At 36.6% G+C, this 22,278-nt stretch overlaps 2 non-coding genes across 2 annotated transcripts; both read right to left on the bottom strand.

The window, feature by feature from the left end:
- Nucleotides 1-16,749: 16,749 nt before the first annotated feature.
- Nucleotides 16,750-16,832, bottom strand: mir217 (microRNA mir-217). Its single transcript, NR_049614.1, has one exon. It is a non-coding gene; the product is annotated as a microRNA mir-217 (primary transcript).
- A 280-nt stretch (nucleotides 16,833-17,112) lies between these two features.
- Nucleotides 17,113-17,203, bottom strand: mir216 (microRNA mir-216). Its single transcript, NR_049613.1, has one exon. It is a non-coding gene; the product is annotated as a microRNA mir-216 (primary transcript).
- Between the last annotated feature and the right edge of the window lie 5,075 nt (nucleotides 17,204-22,278).

Genomic DNA, 22,278 nt, shown 5'->3' with positions numbered 1-22,278 from the left:
GCAGAGGTTGGGAAGAAATTTTATCCAGTGTTGTTTGTGACCGAGTGAAGGATGGCGCAGCAGAAAAGCAGTTTTATTTTATAATGTATGTATCTGGTTTCCTTCATTCTTCACAGTACAGCTATGGGCATTGGCTTTCCAGATAAGGGGCCTTTCCATAATTTGGATCTCCATACCCTAAGTCTGCTTAAAAGTCATTTAAATATTAAATAAACCCAATAGGATTGTTTTGCACCAATAAGGATTAATTATATCTTAGTTGGGATCAAGTACAGGTACTGTTTTATTATTACAGAGAAAAGGGAATAATTTAACCATTAAATAAACCCAATAGGACTGTTCTGCCCCCAATAAGGGGTAATTATATCTTAGTTGGGATCAAGTACAGGTACTGTTTTATTATTACAGAGAAAAGGGAATCATTTAACCATTAAATAAACCCAATAGGGCTGTTCTGCCCCCAATAAGGGGTAATTATATCTTAGTTGGGATCAAGTACAGGTACTGTTTTATTACAGAGAAAAGGGAATCATTTAACCATTAAATAAACCCAATAGGACTGTTCTGCCCCCAATAAGGATTAATTATATCTTAGTTGGGATCAAGTACAGGTACTGTTTTATTATTACAGAGAAAAGGGAATCATTTAACCATTAAATAAACCCAATAGGACTGTTCTGCCCCCAATAAGGATTCATTATATCTTAGTTGGGATCAAGTACAAGGTACTGTTTTATAATTACAGAGAAAATTTAAAAAACTTAAAGTATTTGATTAAAATGGAGTCTATGGGAGATGGCCTTTCTGTAAATCAGAGCTTTCTGGATAATGGGTTTCCACATAACAGATCCCATACCTGTATAGACATAAAAAGTATTTTACCAGCCTGTTCTACTGTTTTACTCATATATCAGTGCTGTACAATTTATTATATGTGGTGGGCTGATTATTTCTCATACAGCATGCTTGAGGGCCGGATTAAATTGAAGTGATGATGTCACACAATGAAGTCTATGAAGCCTTTAAATAAACGGGGGGCCATAAAAATCCTTTGAAGGGTCATATACAGGCCATGGGCCTTCAGTTTGGCAGCCATGACTTATATAATGAATATATCTTTTATGAAAGGAGCATCATTACACTAAGGAGAGGGAGAAGAGTCCTGTTATTTTATCCTCAATTAAACATAAACAAAAATGTGTATATAAAACACTTATTAAAAAGCTTGAGGGAGAATGGACTTGCCTAGTAGGCTGTCCTTCTGGAAACATGGCATCTACATTTCTGAACTTATAACATCTATGGAGCCTATGTTCTCTAAGCAAAAGAAGTAAAAATTGTCTGTATCTGCCCAAACAAATTACTTACAAAATTTGGCAACTTTTTTTGGTTTGCTAACTTGGGGAATTAACCCTATTGTTTATTTACACTATGCCCAGAAACTCTTAGGGGGGCTTTTTTTTCACAATTCATATTTTTTTGCTCAAAAATACAATTGAAAAGAAAAAATACGCCATCTAAAAGCTGTCGAGATCATGTAGAAGGTGTCTTTTTTACAGCAGGTGTCTTTTTTTACAGCTGGAAGAGCTTTCCTGGCTTTGTGGTTTTAGAGGTTTTTGGGTTGTTTTTTTTACAAATGCATTCATATGACAGTTGGAAAAAGTTGTGGTTTTTCACTTTTTTTCTGTGTTTTTTTATTCATGTTTTTTCAATTTGTGGTTTTTGTGGAATTGAGTTTTCTCATGATTTCAAAAAACTCTAAAACCATGAAAATCCGAATGTTGATAAAAGTGCCCCTTAGTTTTATAGTAAAAGAGTAATTTGGTTCACAGTTTTTTCTTCCTCAGCCAATATAATTTATCAGAATATATTTATAAGCATAGATTGCTATGAAATAACTTGATAACTATGGGGGTGACTGCAGCTGGATTTTGCATGCATTGTAGGCAAAGGTAAAAGCCCTTGGTGGAAATGCCACATCGACTTTTGTTTTTTGTTTTTTTAATGATGCTAAAGTTGTGATTCACAGGGACTAAAAAGCTGTATAGATAAACAGGCAGCTTGCTGGACACGTGGAGTCAAAAATCTTCCCTACTATTCTACCAGCAGAACAATTGACATGAATGAGAAGATGGCAAGTTTCAGTGATGTCTGGAACCTCTGTAGCATTCTGAAAGGAGTCTTGCAATTTTTTTTATCTGTTTCCTTACTTACTTTGCCTAGTTATAGAATGTATGTTTTGACTTTATAAGTATAAAATAACATTATTGAAAATAGTTTTTGTTAAAAGGGACATATTTTTTAAAATTTGGAAAGTTTAGGTCCAAACATCAATACAAACCACTTGCTCATATAAACATACAGTATTTAACATTTGTTACCATTTTTCAAAAAGAAAGCAATCATTCTGTGACCTAAATGAACTTCAGGCTGTGGTTCTTACTTTAGTTTTTAAGACTCCCAACAGTCGGCTACTCTCCTGCTCAGGCAATAAACAAGAACAACACATCACAATCATGTTTTTACGAACATCTAAGGGAAAGTTCTTGGTGATGTTATGTTTGAATTTTCATTAGTATGTGCCTTTACTGTAAACCTTTCTTGCAGGAGAGGCCTGGCCTTCCTTCTCCTTTGAACACCTTTATTGTATGACCTATTTCTGAGAGTCTTTCTCTGTAGAGATGTAATTATGTCTTCTACAACGTATGACCCAATATGTTTTTCAGAAGCCATATAATGTGTCCCTTTTGCCTGCAGTATCAGTCCCATAAATGTCAGATGTGTGTGGTAGAACGTGTGTGGTGGAACGCCCTGCTATTAAGTAATGCCACCATGATGTGTGCATGTTCTGTTTATAAGGAACCTGCTTGTCTCTGCTTTATTTCTTTTAGAAGTCAGTCTGGTGCATGTTATATGTAATTTGTCTTGCTGTGTATTCTCTCTCTCTCACTCACTCTTTCTTTTTGAGAGGCCACTTGTTAGGCACCACAAACGTAAGAGGCATGGAGTAAGTTGAGAGGAAGAACTGTCTTATATGGTTTTCATAACAACTGGAAATTGCAGTCCTAGTCAACAGCTCATTGCTCTTACATGTGCAAGTAATGCATGTTTTTGCTTGTCACCTAAACTGACATTGCTTTACTAGATTTTTTAATTGTCTAACTTGATTAAGAGAAACATAAAGTGCAAAATGCTTGATAAAACAGGAAATCAAAAGCTTAGTCAATGCTTTATTAGTGTTTAACATGCAAGCAATACATATTGTTTATCCCTAACTAATATTTTTGAAGCAGCTCCTCTTGTGTGTTAGGTTTCTTCCCCTGTTCTATAATTTGGATGCGGGATAACACTGGGGAATAAAAGCACATACAAGGTGGAGAAGAAAAACACACAAGACACAAAAAAAGCCATGACCACTAAAGCGAAGCTACTAGGAAGCATATACTCTTGGGCAAATGAGAATGACCCAAAACACATACTATTATGTGTTATTCTGTCTGTTTTTGGGAAGTTATTTACTATATAAATGTATTAAATATAGTCAATAAAATAATTAATACGTTAAGTACTGTTACTTTAAAGTTTAAGAGCTAAGTGTCAGTGAGAAGCCCTGTCCTGTGGAGTTTACAGTCTAAGTGAAAGTGAATATATATCACACAGAAGCACACACAAACACACATACAAAACAGTTTCAAAAACAGTTTTATGTACTTGGATGCATTTGTTAACTATAGTTATTATAAACCGAGGGTAATCATTCCCATTTGTGGTTATGCAATATGTCCTGGCTAATTGTGATTATTGGGAAAGACTTGTAGCAGAATCCAAACCACTTATTCCAAAGTGGAATAAAAATGTATTTATACATACCTTCTATGACTTTGCCTCTATAAATCTGACACTGGGAGTTTATATTAGTTGGATCATCGAGGGTTGCCATTTATTTATTACTGTCATCTCTTTGTGATTAGTATCTGAGCCCTGTTCTTTGCAGAGTTAACTTGTTAGTCTGACATCAGTAGTAGGAAAGCTTTTGGAAGGCATAATAAGGGATAGGGTACTTGAATACATTGCAAATCACAATACTATAAGTTTGTGCCAGCATGGTTTTATGCAGAACAGATCTTGCCGGACTAATTGAATTGCCTCTTATGAGGAGGTGAGCAGGAACCTTGATGCTGGAATGGCAGTGGATGTCATCTACTTAGATTTTGCTAAAGCGTTTGATACAGTACCTCACAGAAAGTTAATGATAAAATTGAGGAATATTGGCCTAGAACATAATATTTGCAATTGGATAGAAAACTGGCTGAATGATAGATTACAAAGAGTGGTGGTAAATGGAACATTTTCTAATTGGGCCAGTGTTGTTAGTGGAGTACCACAGGGGTCAGTCCTTGGTTCTTTGCTTTTAACTTGTTTATTAATGACCTGGAGGTGGGCATAGACAGTACTGTTTCTATTTTTGCTGATGATACTAAATTGTGCAAAACTATAAGTTCCATGCAGGATGCTGCCGCTTTGCAGAGCGATTTGATTAAATTGGAAAACTGGGCAGCAAACTGGACAATGAGGTTCAGTGTTGACAAGTGAAAAATTATGCACTTTGGTAAAAATAATATAAATGCAAGTTATACACTAAATGGTAGTGTTTTGGGAGTATCCTTAATGGAAAAGGCTCTGGGGATTTTTGTAGATAACAAGTTGTCTAATTCCAGGCAGTGTCATTCTGTGGCTACTAAAGCAAATAAAGTGCTGTCTTGTATAAAAAAAAGGCATTGACTCAAGGGATAAAAAAATATAATTTTGCCTGTTTATAGGTCCCTGGTAAGGCCTCACCGTGAGTATGCAGTGCAGTTTTGGGCTCCAGTCCTTAAGAAGGATATTAATGAGCTGGAGAGAGTGCAGAGACTACAACTAAACTGGTTAAGGGGATGGAAGATTTAAACTATGAGGTTAGACTGTCGAGGTTGGGGTTGTTTTCTCTGGAAAAGAGGCGCTTGTGAGGGGACATGATTACTCTTTACAAGTACATTAGAGGGGATTATAGGCAGATAGGGGGATGTACTTTTTTCCATAAAAATGACCAGCTCACCAGAGGCCCCCCCTTTAGATTGGAGGAAAGGAACTTCCATTTGAAGCAGCGTAGGGGGTTTTTCCTGGTGAGGGCAGTGAGGTTGGGGAATGCCCTTCCTAGTGATGCTGTGATGGCAGATTCTGTTAATCCACACTAACCAGCACAGCCTGGCCTTTCCACTCTGTTCCGCCTGGTGCCCAGTATTTATAGAGACTTCGACACTCTCCACCACGTTCCAAATAGCACAAAAATACTGGCACAACAGGACTTGTTTAAGCAGGATATACCCTGCCGATTTTTAACAGTAGCAAACCATATAACGTTTCGGGGGCACACCCCTTCGTCAGACATGACGTCAGATTCTGTTAATGCCTTTAAGAGGGGCTTGGATAAGTTCTTGAACAAGCATAATATCCAAGGCTATTGTGATACTAATATCTACAGTTAGTATTGAGGTTGGTATTTATAGTTTATGTATGTGAGTGTATAGATAGGTCAGCATAGGTTTGTGTGAGCTAAAAAGGCCAACTTGGAAGGGTTGAACTTGATTGATTCTGGTGTTTTTTTCAACCCAATGTAACTATGTCAACTATGTAACATTTTGCAATGTAAAGTGAGGCAAGTGTAACACTGATAATTTTAGGCTAATGCCAAATAGGGCTTATTCTAGGCCTGCGGATAAACATATACTGAGAATCAGCCCCTAAGTTGGCATCAGCCTTACCCTGTTACTGTGGACTATTGTCATAGACTTAGTATGTATTTCTAAGCTAAAATCTGCTCTGTGTGCCTGCAATTGCTCTAGGTTCAAGCACAGGGAAAGGCTGATGTGCTTATCTGAAAGCCAATAATCAGCCCCATGTGCCATTAGCCTTAAACCAGCATAGAGCTTTTGTTAAATGCCTGCAAGAAAATGGTTGTCTGTTCATTGTGCATTAGTGCACACTACAGTATGCAAAATAATAATAATGAAAATTACACTCTCTATAGTAAACTCATCACAGATTTTTTACCTTTTACTTTTTATCACAACTATTCATCAATGCCCATTCCTTCCTTAAATATTTTTTAAGAATGTAATGCACATTTTTTATTTGCCTGAACAACGATAATTACATACCTCAGTAAATAGCTTGTGATATGAAGGGCACAGTGATGAGAAGCATGTAATAAAAGTTGTACTCGGAATATAAATTCACAAAATAAAGAGTGCAATATCACATTTCTTAGGTCAGTATGAATCATTTGATGGCTACTGCATCGCGCTTAAAATTCACAGTGTAATAACTGTAAAAACACTACATTGCAAAATTCAAACTTTTATTATTACGTTTTGCAAATCACTATGAACACCATTTATGTGTTCTTACATTCCTCCATTAATGTTTTAGGATGCTGTGAAACTGCTGGAATTCTTACTGGTGATTTTGTGCAAATAAGCCCCAATTTGATGTGCCTTAATAAGGGTATGGGATCCCTTATCCGGAAACCCATTATCCAGAAAGCTCTGAATTACGGAAAGCCCGTCTCCCATAGACTCCATTGTAATCAAATAATTTAGAATTTTAAAACTGATTTCCATTTTCTCTGAAATAATAAAACAGTACCTTGTAATTGATCCCAACTAAGATATAATTAATCCTTACTGGATGCAAAACAATCCTATTGGGCTTAATTAATGTTTTATTGATTGTTTAGTAGACTTAAGGTATGGAGATCCAAATCACGGAAAGACCCCTTATCCGGAATACCCTTGGTCCCGAGCATTCTGGATAACGGGTCCTATACCTGTACTTTAAAAAGATCAATCTTTGGTCTATAGGGCTCATTTACATCTGCAAGTGCAGTTGTGGTCTCTGCAATCTACAATCTCCCTGGCCCTGGAATACTGGGAAAAAACACTGCATTGTGGGAAAAAGCACGGCGATTGTCATCTAAATCACACTTTGCTCACTGCACATGTGAATGTAAATGAACCCTTTTGTCATACATTGAGAACCAGCAATACTGAATGTGCTGTGTAGTTAAAATCTTTGAGGCAACTGGAGATACATTTACTAGCTTAGTGTACTTGACTTTACTTGCTTGTTGCAACCACTATAGTCCATCAAGGGTAGTGGTGTAACTGGTACAAACTCTACTGCTTTGCATGTAAAAAAAAACCTTCCTAAATGACCTGACCTTTCTTCTGTGTTTAATGGTGTGACCATCTGCTTGTTTGCTTCTGTTTCCATGATGCTGCCTTGTCTTATTCTTCAAATTATAGGAAATAGTGAGAAAAACATTGTTGGTTGTAGCCAACTGGACAACCTGAAAATATTTATTTGTTATAAACGTGAAGCTTGCCCTGTATAACAAAATCCATGTTGTCCTATCTGACCCATCTGTTGCTACTTTACACTTGAAAGAGCATGTTACGTAATCCACTATCCCAATAAAAAGTTCCTTCCTTCAACTTGTTTCTCGATTGGCATAGCTAAATTAGAGGTTGGCAAATGATACTCCAGAGGAAGAAACCATACCCAATTCTATTCTCTATAGTCAATAGCAATTCCTTTTTGGTGGATTTGCTACATCTTTGCTGGTGTCATGTATAGTCCAGTTCCTTACCTGGCTAAGCTATTAAGTTCTGTGTCAACTTTAACTGGTCTGTATCTTCAATTTATCCTCCTTTTGTTCTTTTTGTTTCATTAAATGTAATTTAACCATATTTGAATGTTTTAAGTCTTAACCAAAACTTACAGTAATCCTTACCTTAATGATAACTCATTGTTAATAATGTAGTAAACATGCTTGATAATTTGTGAAAACCCCTAAGCTTAGCTTCTCAACAGCTGCTCAGAGCACATTGAGCATGTGCAGTTCATCAACACTCCTAACAAAATCCAAGATGGGGAAATTCTGTGACAACTTTGAAGACCTGGATTACTACTGCTATAGAGATGCTGAACCTTTAGGGCTCTGGCACACGGGGAGATTAGTAGCCCGCGACAAATCTCCCTGTTCGCGGGCGACTAATCTCCCCTAGGGTTTAGTTCTCTCTCTAGGGTTTAGTTCTCCTTTAATTTTAATGGTTTATATACAGTATGATATATTATCTATCGAAAGAACATTTGTAATTCTAGGGGTGAAGGACTACCCTTTCAGTTAATGGTAAGATTGTTGTTGTAGCGAAAAGATAGAATCCTCAGCTTAATACACTGGTTTCAAAATCAGTTACAGAAAAGAAGAGATTAGCAAGAGGCAATTAAAGGCATGTAATCACAGTTGTCTCGTTGAGCAATCATTGTGGAATGATAGGGAGACTGACTAAGTAATCCTGCAGCCAATGCTTAGAGAAGACAAATGGAAAACATTATGGGTGCATGAGAATCTGCAAAATCAGCCTTCGTGTTACTTTAATGTAGAGTGAATCATAAGAAACTTGTAATTGACACTGAGCAAACGATAAAAAAGATAAAGATATTTCAAAATGCAGTTAACATTTGCAAACATTTGTAGGTGGTGGCGTGTTATAATGAATAGCAGCTGAAAAAAATGCAAATGGAACATTATCTGGCTGCTTTGTTAGGTCTGTAAACTTAAGCAAGTCAACAATAAAATAATAAGCTCATAAAATAATAAACTCATAAAGATCAAAAGGATGAAAAGTGTCTATAGAATACTTGTCACATTTAAGAAAAGACACAAATTTAATACAAATGCAACAGCATGTCCAATAGTGATGTCGTAAAAAGCAAAATGGCAGAAGGAACAAATGATAAAGGGATATTGTTATCAATGTTTTCTATATAACTTTATTCCATGACATGCCATTTCCTAAATAAAGACCCAATCACATTCCTGTAAAGCAGACCTTTCCGAAAGTTTCCCCAAGTCTTTGCAAACCAGGTCCTAATGGCAACCAATCTGAAGATAGCCTTCCATGGAAGTAAAGATATAGGATCTCTTATCCTAATAACCAGAAAGCTCTGAATTAAGTGAAAGACTCTCCTATGGTCCATTTTTAGCAAATAATTCTAAATTTAGAAAATTATTTTCTTTTTCTCTGTGATAATAAAACGGTACCTTGTACTTTATGATGACTAAGTTGAATCCATATTAGTGGTACAACATTCCTACTGGGTTTATATAATGTTTAAATATTTTTTAGTAGACTTTAAATTATGGTAGTTCAAATTATGGGGAAAACATATCTGGAAAACCACAGGTCCTAAGCACTCTGTGCCCCCACCACCCACTTTAGAATGGTTAAACCCAAATTCATTTGTTTTTTTCTAAATTTACACTTTTCATTAGCTTGTATCTCATATATCCTGAATCATTGAGAAGGTTCTACTCTATTCATCTTTCTTTTTTTTCTCATCTAAATCCTGTTAAGACTTATGAAATTTTGTTTGGTGAAAGCGAGTATTTAATGATTATTTCAATTTGGTGTTGAGAGCATCTAACTTTTGAGCCATAACAGGACTGATCTTTTTACAAAGGGAAAAAGTCAAAGTTCAGATGGCACCAGTATGGAAAGCAGCTGGTGGTACATTGATCTCTCTTGATATTAGAAAGTAAGGGTGAAGCATTCCCCTAACCTTTTTTACCCGTGTAAAAAGAGTTGTAAAAAGAAATGTAAAAAGAGTTGAAGTAACACAAGCAAGAAAAAGGTTCATGAGGGTGCCAAATATCGACTGTAATAGGCTATTTGGTAGCTCCTGTGTGGACTGGCAGCCTAAGTGAGGCTCTGTTTGGCAGTACAAGTGGTTTTTATGCAACCAAAACTTGCCTCCAATCTAGAAATTAAATAAATAAGCACCTGCTTTGAAGCAACTGGGAGCAACATCCAAGGGGTTGGGGAGGAACATGTTGCTAACGAACCACTGGTTGGGGACATTACCACTGAAATAGCCTGATCTAATGTAGCTTATTACAGTGTGAAGTAAGCTACAGCAAAGTAGCTTTAGGATGACTTAAGTTATATTGGCAAGGAAAAAATAGACTCAAAAATAGATGTGGCTCAAAAATAGATGTGGTTAAATGTTTTGGTAAAATGGTGTAAGGCACCAGAGCCATTAATTGAAAAATAACTAGAGTTGACAGGCCAAGTCAAAGTTATAGTGTAGGCTTGATTATCTACCCTAAATAAGCTGCAGCTATTAGTGTCAACCATTATACCTGTACTCTCTTGTAATGCTTATCTTATTCTTTAATGAAGTGCCTTAGTAAGAGGCTGCAATTTGAGGTTTATAGCCTTCTCTACACCTCCCTCTAACAACAATGCCCGAAGTGGGAACCGAAATGAGTTAGCGGATTAGTGGCAGAAGTGCCAAAAACAAAAGATTAGAACTGAGAGAGTTTTAGGATTTAATAATCATTTGATTGAAACTCTATGGAACAACTGTGGACAGGGCAGCATATAATCAGAAGTGAGAGACAGAGCAAAAATCGGGACGCAGGGCTGGCACTAGGGGTAGGCAGAAGAGGCACCTGCCTAAGGCACAACAGTGAGAGGGCGCTAGGCATGTACTTCTGTTGCTAACCTCTAGTTCGGGATCTCTTACCCCCACATTTGATTTCCCTGCATATCATCTGTGCCAGGCTCCCCCCTCTACAGTGTCCATGTGCATAAGTGCTTGCATGCATGGGGGGGTTATAGAGGGGGAAGCGGTGGGAGCGAGGTGGCCGGTCGGGTCGCCTAGGGTGCCCGGCCGACTTGGCCCACTTCTCTCAGGATGGGTAGTACTGTTTCACAGTCAAAATTAACATGCTGAAGTTAAAAACATGAATCAAATTCACAAACTTTTAATTTGAAAGGGTTTTAGAGTTTTTATTAGTCTATTCTTTGAATAAACTTACAATTGAAAAAATATAAAATAAAGTAATAAAAATAGAATAAAATAAAAACTTTCAAGTTTTCTTAGCTTAATAAAAACTTGATTATAGTTATAATTTGAATTTGAAATTTAAGCGCAAAAAACCTGAATAAAGATCTGAATGTTGAAAAATCTGCCCTATAGGGGCGCACTTAGCAAAGTTTAAAATCAGAGCTCACCACAGTAAAATTCAGAACTCTAAGGGGGGACAATTTACTATCATTCATATTTTTTTCCATGATTTTTTTTGCACCAAAAGATTTTTTCTTGCAAAAAAACTACAATTTTTTCACCATTTGTTATCCCTCAAAACTGTGAAAAACGCAAATTTAAAAATACGTCATTTAAAAGATGTTGAGATCATGTAACCATCAATGGGAGCTTTCCAAGGCAATATTGGTTGTGGTTGTTTTACTTCAAAGTATATCATTTTTTTGTGGAGCTATTAATGCTATATAAGTGATGTAAAATTCTCTTTTTAAGGTTTTCATGGTTTTTTTGTTGCAGTTTTAATAAATAAGGAAAATTTGTGAGTTTAGTTTTGCTAGTAAAAGCCTCAAAAACTACAAAAATTCAAATTTTTATAAACCTGCCTCCACTTTTCACTTATCAGTAAATATGCTAATATGACAAAACACGTACAAAATAAGATACACCTCTGATATTCTTATTTTGCTTATATAATTATTGCATTAATTTATGAGTGAATTTTTTCTCCAGGCATGGATTCGCTGTGAAATTCTGCATTTTGCCATTGGTGAGTTTTTTTTGCAAAACTTCTGCAAAAATTTGGTGCAACAAAAAATTTGCCAAGTGACAAAAGGAAAGTTGCGTTTGCATCAATAAAGTGTGATTTTTGTGAATTTTTGCAGCAGTTTTCAGCAAAGCGATAATATATATATAATGAAAATATTTTACGCAGTTACACTACATGGAGCGGAAATAAAATGTTTGTGCACTTCTGTCATGGTGATCACCAAGCACCCGTGGGATTATCAAGGAAATTAAATAAGTTTTGCTGTTTCTAATTCATGTTTGAGTTACTAATCAGGCCACTTTCTGGCACAGGACAGCACTAACTCTTCCAATTCATTCACAAACACATTGAGAATACACATGCTTTGACATCTGATATTCTTTATTTGCAACACAATTTCCAATGGAAATACAATTTTGGCATTATTTAATTATATACTGTGCTTTCAGCTGTTAATCGTTCTAAATGACTGCTGACTTCTATCAAAAACGTGTGGTAAATCCCCACATAGCTAATGATTCACTTTGTGCCACAGGGACTCCAAGATTTATGCTTAATCAAATCCCTGGAAACCAAATGATTAGATTTTTGGATACCTTTCAGAATGACTAAGCGAACAAATGGCAGTTGAGTAACATTGTTTTAGCTTATATGAAAAAACATAGATTTATTCCAGTTGGTGGTATAACTATGTTTAACTATAACTTACGTGGAAAAGCTAACATTATGCGAGTATGGAATTCCTTATCTGGAAATCACTTATCCAGAAGGCTCCAAATTACAATTGGTGGCAAAACAGTCCTATTGGGTTACAGTGATCCAAGTTATGGAAAGATCCCTTATCCAGAAAACCTCAGGTCCCAAGCATTCTGGATGACAGATCCTATACCTGTACATGGAGGACTAAGCTTGGCTAATTATCTGGACTCTTCCAATACTCCACTGCTGGGAGGTGGCAAGATGGTTACAAACAAGAATTGGAAGAGGTGACTTATTGTAAATATCTATATGGCGTTAGAGGCAGGTGTCAAGCTTGGGAGAGATAGTTTGGTTTGGGCGGTGCATAAATATTAAAGGGCAAGTTGTAACCTCACAGTTCTACAGTGAAGCAGCATTGAATTATGTTCTGCAAGACTATGTAGTCAGAAGGTATGAATACTCAATTATAATTTTATTGTTTAAAGGGGAGTTGAGTTGGCAGCAATTGGTCTTCATTTTTGCTTAATGTTTTGTTCTGACGCTGTACCAGGCAGTAGAGGGAATGGCAGAGAGAAGGTGAACAGGAGAGCATCTAAACAGAAAGTTATTAAGAAAATAATAATAACAATAGAAATCAGCATCAAAATAAACCAGATGTGATTTTAGATTTCAAGTTATGGAAAGGCACAAATAAAAGGGAAATCATTCAAAAATATAAAATTAAACAACAATTACAAAGTATCCTGAAATCCCACTGCCTGCATCATATGCTAAGTTAATTTGAAATTGAAAACCTCTTTTTAATCATTTCTAATAGTTACGTTGATTGGGAGGCTTGATGCTTGTGGAAATGTAACATTTTTATGACCCATTGATCAGGAATGTTGCATGAACTATATCTGAAAGCAGGACAGAATGCTTTAATAGATGTAAAGACATTGATAAAATGCTGGAGGCTTGACTACCCCGTGTTTCCTGGGGAACTAATCCCAAACTTTCCTTTCTCAGTTAATCGTATAACTGCTCTTTCTAACTAGCCCTGTCTAACTCACCTACTAGACTGTGCTGTAACAACAGCTTGACTTATACCCCTTATTAATGGGGTCCCTGACTTCCACAAAGCTGCTTAGGCCTATCTAAGGGTTTCAGCTTCTGTTTACTGGGCCCTTTAGCACATCCACCCCCTTCTTCCCCCAAAAAGAAAGAACTGTGAGATCCCTACATTTTATAGACTAGGGGGTACCTATAACACCCACATCCACATGGTTTACACTACACACAGTAGGAAAATGTTAACTCAAGGTAAGGATTTTAGACCTTTTTATTATATGTCATTAACAAGCCAGGTCTTTATTTTGAGAGCTCAGTTCAGGTTTCAAAGACTATGCAGTGTACACAGACGATTGGTCTTTCTGTCACAAGGGCTTACGTCATTAAAATGTCAAATTTTTGTATATACTGTAGATATTTTGTATTTATCAGAATTCAGATTTGTGAGTTTTTGCTGTACCCTTCCCCTGAAAAACGCTTTCCAAATTCTTCCATTTTAGTGAGCCCACACAATACATACAAAAAAGAACAAAGCATCCACCAGTACTTTTATCAATAAACAGGAAACATTTACTAATTACAATACTGTTCCTGTTTGAAAGCAAACCTTCGATTGGTTGCTCAAGTCACTAGACAGGTGCAAACTTTGAAAGCCTTGTTTACAACTACAAGTGCAAAGTGCTAAAATGCGCACTAAAAGCATTCCTTAAATATACAGTACTAGCTCCCTTTCATGCTCTCAGTTGGTTCTGTCAATAGGCACTACTGTATGTATGGCAATGCTATTATCGACACTCTTTGGATGTGACAAATTGGGCCAGACTCAATTTGGTGAGAAAAGCTTATTATCTCCTAAGTCAATTCCAAATTTTCCCATAGAACCTGATGCAATTCAATGAGAAAAAAAAATCTCATTGTTTATCACATGAAAACTTTATTGAAGTCTATGGGAAAACTGGAGTAAATCTTTTTGTCCTCAAATTGAATCTCACCCATCCAAGTTTTTACATGATAAACCATAAAATAATGTTTTTTTTATGGAATTTAATCTCACCCATTGTAACACAAATACTGGGGAAATTGTGCTGATCACAAGTTGTGAATGATTTTTGCACCTGTATTCTGCTTTGCAACTTTTCTTATTTTTAATTATCTTGAATACAAAACATTTTTAATGTGTCTGTATTTAGTTACTGTATTTATATAAACTGAGTAAAGCAGGGACTATATATATGAGCAAGTTGAAAGTACTTCATATGAAAATGTATATAAACCTGTTTCCATTTTTGGTACTGCTGCTCCCCATGGCCACAATTGTGGGGGGGGGGGGGAGAGGGGGTACAGTGAAATCTTCTTCGTAAAGGGGCCCAGTCGCATTGCAACATGCAATTTAGAAAGCTTTGCAAGGACAAACTCCACTGAATTAATTAATTAAAAAACTTAAGGTAAATTCCACTGATCCCCAATGAACTGACTGATTTATTAGCACATTAACTATTCACTATTTATATGAACTGCTTATTATAGAGTATCATTCGCTGTTTATATTGGGATCTGTTTACTGAATTATATCAGCATCTTCTAAATGAACTTTCCAGCAGGGGAATGACTGGTTATTGTGCTCCACAGCAATATCATTGGGCCCTGAAACTTATGCAGTTTATGTAACTTGTGCAAAAACTTATGTAACTTCCATATCAAGCAGTGACAGCACAGAGCAGGAGCAGGTAGGTGGAAAGGGGTTAAACTTTGGGCAAACTCCTCTGACCCCCAATGAACCGACTGACATTGGCACATCTTTATATGAGCTGCTTTTTAAAGAGTAACATCAGCAAAGGGGTATGGCCAAACTTTCGGTACTGCATGCTTGTGTTTATGAGGGGCCCCATATATACTGTATATAAACTGTGTGGGGGCTCAAAGTTTCTGATGGCGGCCCTGCTGCTTCCTTAACCACTGTGCTTCTCCATTTGCCATTTTATAACATGTACATCTATCTATCTATCTAAAACGAAATAGTCGAATGGTGAAGTAAATAAGTTAGCTTGATTAAATATTTGTTCTATGCTGTGGATGTTCCCCGTGCCGTTCATAGCTGGGCCTAACACATGATGAGAGCAATTTAGTATTTAAATCTGATTTTAATTAGGAAATTTTACATGGCTTTTTCCAAAGTAGCGCTTGTGTTAATTAGCCACAGTAAGAAGTAATCTGCTAACAATGCCTTGTTTTTTTGTGATAAATGGATCCAATTCAACAAAACAAAGCAACGTTGCAACTGCAAGTTAAAAATGGAGTGTGAGTTAATGAAAATTAATAGTCTTAAAGACACTCATTTTGAATTCCACTAAATATCTTGTTACTTTGTTCTTCTCCTTAAATTCTTAAAAAAATGCATACACACAAGCATTATTCATGCTCCATATGGCTTTCCTCAGGTTACACTGTTTAAGTGTTTCATTATTAGGAATTTGTTTTTTTATTTGTAGAATTAATTGTTATTACATTTCATAAGGATGATAGAGGTTACTTATTTAAATTATTTGACCTTTATCCAGATCAAAGTAAGATCTATCTCTCCAGATAAACTTATTCCCAGAAATCAAAACTACCTCATACTTTATTTTCTAATGTCATCATCTTCTTACAAAGTTTTCCATGCATTTTCTTTTACCAATCTCTCTCTTACCCCACAACTCATATTTTTACTTATTTCTAGAAGGTGACACTCTAGTAATTGGTAGACCTTGCGGAGAGGGAGCAGGGAAGGGGGCAATGAATGGCAGTCTATGGGGGCGTTTGCTTATGGGGGGGGTTAGTTCTCCTTTAAAATAAGGCTGGCTACAAAGATTGAGAAACAATGCACTACTTGGTTGTCCTGCATGCCTGTGTACTTGGCTGCTGGGAAGAGCCATGAAGTTTGGGGATACGGCATGGTTCATGATACTTGATTTATGAAGGAGAGTTAAAAGCTATAAAAAAAAATTAATAACCTGAAAATATATCCCTATAGACGTGGCTTTGTTATATTACCACTAATACTTGGTGCTTAGTGTTTTCACATGACAAACTCACACTTGAACATTATCAGAAATAATGTAGCATGTCCTTTAATATATAAGGAAATTAGAAGTCACCTTAGCCTTCCATGACTTCCATGCCTGAAGCTATATGCTTTTATATGTCACAGACCCAACTAATATCCTTACAGCAGGGGGATCATTAAAATCTTTATAAAAGCACCCACACACATTTGTGACCGGCTCAAAAAAATGTGTCCCTTAAACAGACTGATGTTTGTTTAGATGCCGAAGGCAGTGCATTAGGAACTGATGGCTGCTCCCTGGGATCCAATCAGTTCCTGATGCAGTATCTACAACATCAAAATAATTGCATTTCACCTACATACAGTAAGTGTATTTTAGTAACAAAACTAGATATAACACACAGCTTGATGTGTCTTAGATAAAGTGCAGATAAAGCTGGGCATAAAGCTCTCAATGTTTTGACATCTATAAACAAACCATTTTTGTTTCAAGGAAATGGATGAATAAAGTTGACCAATTAGAAACGTGCAAAGCTCATATGCACGGTATTTAGTCATTACTGATTGACACGCTGATTTAGTAAACTGCGCGGATGTATTGATCCATAAAGCAAGAGAATTGCTGTGTTTAGTATAATCCCAGAGACCACTGTGAGATAATTTATTAACTGCTCACAGTTGCCAGCTGAGATTAAGCCAATTCACAGCCATTTAGCTTAGCCGTGCAAGTGAGTTCTTGTCAGTTGCGTTCCTTTTCTAAATTCCTCCGTTAGTGGGAATGGCTTCATTCCACACATAAAAAAAACACCTGGCAACTGAGAAGATATGCAAACCTTTTAAATCCTCATTATTGATGGGCTTCATTTGAGAAATGTAATCAAGCAAAGTATTCCCAGCACTAACAGCCATTCATTTAAAGTGCAGATTGCCCTTTGTAATAGAAAATGATAAATGCCACTGAAAATCTTTTCTGTAGAAAAAGTCTGTTATGAGCTAAATTCATATTCTAGGCAGATATTGGGAAATAACTACTCCTATTTTTCTATGTTATTGCTAAACTGACTGAATCAAGTAGGGAATAAGTAACATTGCTTTCATACTTAGAGCCCTGACAAGCACAGGTTTTTCAGGGGGAAATCCTCATTTTCTCAGTAGTCAGCCTACATATTTGCCACTTATGCCTTTGAAAAGTTGAATATCACTGTTCTATAAGGAGGACGCAGAACTAGTGCCCAAGCACCACCACAGTCTCAGTGAAGCTAATCATTCATATAATCCTATTTATCTGCCTCGATAAGGGAATTGCAGGCTTGCCTGTGTTAAAGTACTCACTTTCCTTGCTTGTAAGTAAGGGCATGGCTACAGAAACAGCAGACCCTATGGCTGCCGGAGGGAGTGTTGGAAGTTTCATATGAAGAGCAAGTTAGGTACTTAGGTATGGGATACCTTACCTGGAAAACTGTTATCCAGAAAGCTCAGAATTATGGGAAGGCCATCTCTCTCAGATTCCATTTTAATCATATAAATTACATTTTTATTAATGATTTCCTTTTTCTTTATAATAATAAAACAGTACCTTGTGCTTGATCCGAACTAAGATTGGGTTCATGTAATGTTAAAATGTTTTTTAGTAGCCTTACGGTATAGAGATCCAAATTAAAGAAAGATCCCATATCCAGATCCTGAGCATTCTGGATAACAAGTCCCATATCTGTAATTACTAGACACTTTCCAACTTTCAAAATGTCATGTTCCATATATCTTAGATATCATATCAATACAGGTATGGGACTTGTTATCCAGAGTGCTCGAGATCTAGAGTTTTCCCGCATAAGGGGTGTCTATTAAAAAAATAATTGAAACATTAAATAAACCCAATTATTTGCCTCCAATAAGGATTAATTATATCTTAGTTGGGATCAAGTACAAAGTACTGTTTTAGTATTACAAAGAAAAAGGAAATGATTATTAAAAATTCCAGTAATTCTGAGCTTTCTAGATAACAGGTTTCTGGATAACTGATCCCTAGAATTTGTAAAGTCTAATAGAATAGAGGGTTTTTAGGCTGCGGGCACACAGGACGGGAAATCTATCTCCTGCCACCTTCTATTGAGTTGAGTAGAATATGCCTGGAAACCCCAGCAATGGTGCCATATCAGACTGAAAACATGCACTAGAGAACTGCAGGCTGAAAACCTCAGTGTAAAGAAGTAAGAGATATTTCAGATACTTCAGTGCTGACTACAATGTACCCCATGTGCCTTTAGAATTTAATTAATCCAACATCCACATAGTTTGCTAAGACATTATAATATATATAATCAAAATGCCAGCAATCCGTGCAGATATGTTGTCTGGAAATATGCTAGCATTAGATTTCCCTTATTTGGAACAAGTTATGTTAAGGTTAATATGGTTAAGTGCCATACTTTAAATTCTTTAGAAATCTGTGATGAAAGTTCTAATGCCTGCTGCAACAAGTTCAAATAGAGATTCGTTTATAAAGCAACCATCTATTAGATTCCCCAAGTCTGCGTTATGAAACCTACTGATCTGATTATACATGAATCAGACTGGGAAATCAAATTAAAACATGTAGATTTTGTTTGATAAAACAGAGAAGAAACAAGGCATAATTAGTCTTGGTGTCTGTAAAAATCTACAGTCAGTTATGTAATATTCAGCAGATTTTATAAAAAAACACTCAATTATGTAGAGCACTGTTGCAATTAGACTGTCCCTGCACAAGACATATGTCTTATAATTAAATCATTTATGTTTGAAGGTATCTAAAAACAGAGGTACAATTAAGGTGAGATATGGACAGGATGCATATTGGCCTTCACAGATACCTACTCAGCTAAAGTGTCAGTTAGGGTGAGATTTGGGGTTACGAGATATTTTTGGAACTATGGTTCATGCACCAATGTTTCCCTGTATGTTTCCCCTTGTGATGAGCTAATGGGAGCCCCAAACTAAGGTTGGTCTTCCAAGGGTGACACCCACTCTCTGAGATTAACACTATCCATATCAGTGGCCATCACACATATTAACCAAAACCTTTGTCTCACCCACTAATCTCACAAAACCTTAGTCTCACCCACCCATTGATGTTTTAGTGGGTGAGACTAAGGTTTTGGTTAAAATGTCTGATGGCCACTGATATGGATAGTGTTACTCTCAGAGAGTGGGTGTCACCCTTGGAAGACCAACCTTTGTTTGGGGCTCCCATTAGCTCATCACAAGGGGAAACATACAGGGAAACATTGGTGCATGAACCATAGTTCCAAAAATATCTCTTAACCCCAAATCTCACCCTAACTGACTCTTTAGCTGGGCTTTTAGAGGTATCTGTGAAGCCAATATGCATCCTGTCCATATCTCAACTTAGTTGGACTTCTGTTGCACAAGCATAGGGAGACTACCTAATCCCATGGATAAACACTGAATTATATTCTATGACAGAAAAAGAGGCAATGCAAAATATAGATTTTGATAGATATAGATTTTCTGTGTGCCCACCTAGGTCACCACCTGTGTTATCCTGTCAGTAATTTTAACCTGCCCTGGGGGACTGGTAAATGCACAGGTAAAGTATATGAATATCCATGATGTCCTACACGATGGTGGCACTGACCAAGTCAGATAAATGAATGAAGCTCATGGACTGATATCTACATACTTCTTCATGTTTAATAATATTGTCTTCTTAGATTTAACACCTCTGCCTTGCTCCTCATAAACATTTAACGTTGGTTGTCTGCCAGAACTGATGAATACACCAAACAAAGGTGAAGGATAGATGATTATTTGTATTCAAGCAGACCTGCAATAGCACAGCTTGAACAAATTGTTGCAACATGAATCATTAGTTTATGAGGTTTTCTCTACTTTTCAGCTTAATAGTCAAAATCAAAACAAATGTTAAATGAATATATATGTTGCCCTTTTCCATGGCCCATTTGCTAAACCACAAGTTGTTTTACTTCAGGCAAATTTTCTGTAAAGGTTGGGTAATTACAGTAAGTACATAATTTAGTTTTTGAAAGGATGTGGATTATTGTGGTTAGGCAGGTTTACTTTTAGCCATCATAACCTCCTAAATCTACAGTTATGTGTTATGGTTTATAAAGATCTAAAAACTGCTATTCACATGCCTTTATTATTAATGCATAAAGCATCACAAATGTGATACAAATATCTGTATGCCAAGGGCCACCATCAGAAATCTGGGGGCTAAATGGTTACCTCTGTTCCCTGTGAGTAGTGCAGCATTGTAAGCATCACTGTGGCCCATGGCCTAGATATTGCAATACCTGTCTGGGAGTGCAAGTGTGTCTTCCTACTTTTACCAAGAGCTTACTGGGGTCTAGGTACTGTAGGCCCACCCTGGGTTGCTGGTTCCAACTGTCTACCACAAAGGTGGCCCAGAAGCACATTCCATATCAATATTTATTTAGAAAGTTTTTGTTATACCTACATCATTTCAAAATGTAATGATTGTTAGTGGGTTACTGGGTTATTTTTTTTTTTATTTAGCGAAAGTATTATGCAGATTTTGTACCTGGAATCACAGCATTTAGGACATTTAACAATCTGACCACACATGTATTGCACTGATCAGAGTGATTATAATGCAAAATGATTGTTTAGGCTGTCATACTGGTTTGTGGTTTGTCGTCCCAGTTTTGTACAACTATTGGGGGGGGGGGGGGGGTTAGGTCTATAAGTCTTTTGTGTCTCCAACTTTAGACATGTTACTTTCTACACACTGTACCAAGGAACATAGTTTAGCTGCTGTTTCCACTAAGGAAGCAGCAAACACTCAGTTGATGAGGCATTTTGGGGTTGGATGGAAGATAAGCCCCCAACTGGCCTGTGTGCTAATTTATGAGCACTTGATCAAGCATCTAGCAATATGATTCATAAGCTGGACATACATTAGAAGATCCGCTTGTTTGGCAAGGCCACTTGTTTCAGTGATTCAGTTACTGGAGTCTGATTTAGGGAGTTCTCAGTTTAATTTCTGAAGTGAAATCAGTCTTGCTACTCTCCTTGTATGTTCTGTGCCTCTTCACCATTGATCTATAAAACATCTATTTACTGTTGCCTACTAATACATTGTACACTGTTACATTTAATTAGTAACAAGTTTTGATCAAAGATATGGGAAACGTTAGCTAGTGACTTGATGACATTCTTTGGACTTCATGATTTGTTTTTTGTGTCTGTGATCATACAGTCAGAAATTGTTCTGGGTATTAAGGCTTTCAAAAGAGAAGTGGCAGACTGTCCCTGTTCCATGGCGGTGCGGATGTCTAAGAAAATACTGCCCCCCCCATACTATGGATTTAGACAAGCAAATCACACCTTCTGCCATACCAGAGTCTCTTTAACCAAGAACATAGTTTATGAAATCCTGTAAAAATACAAATTTGCCCAGTAGCAGTAACCCATAGCAACCAATAAGATGTTTGCTTTCAAACAGGTGACCAGTCAATTCTACCTGCTGATTGATTGCAATTGGTTACTGCTTCAGACAAATTGCTTACTGCTCCAGGCAAATTAGTGCCTTTTATTACTCCAAAAATCTAAATAGCATAGATAACTCACCATGCCTGTAAGTCGTGCAGATTCTAATTACTTACAATTACTCTTGGCATTTAAATAATCCATATCTATGAAACTGAGCACATTGTTCACATTTGTGAAACATATACATGATTTTGGTCTATTTAGTATCTACAGTATATATCTGTAACTGATCTAGTGAAATGACATAAAC

Source organism: Xenopus tropicalis, chromosome 5, assembly GCF_000004195.4.
Source record: "Xenopus tropicalis strain Nigerian chromosome 5, UCB_Xtro_10.0, whole genome shotgun sequence".
Classification (NCBI taxonomy): domain Eukaryota; kingdom Metazoa; phylum Chordata; class Amphibia; order Anura; family Pipidae; genus Xenopus; species Xenopus tropicalis.
Note: the sequence above shows the minus strand (reverse complement) of the source record. Positions and strands in the feature narration are given on the sequence as shown.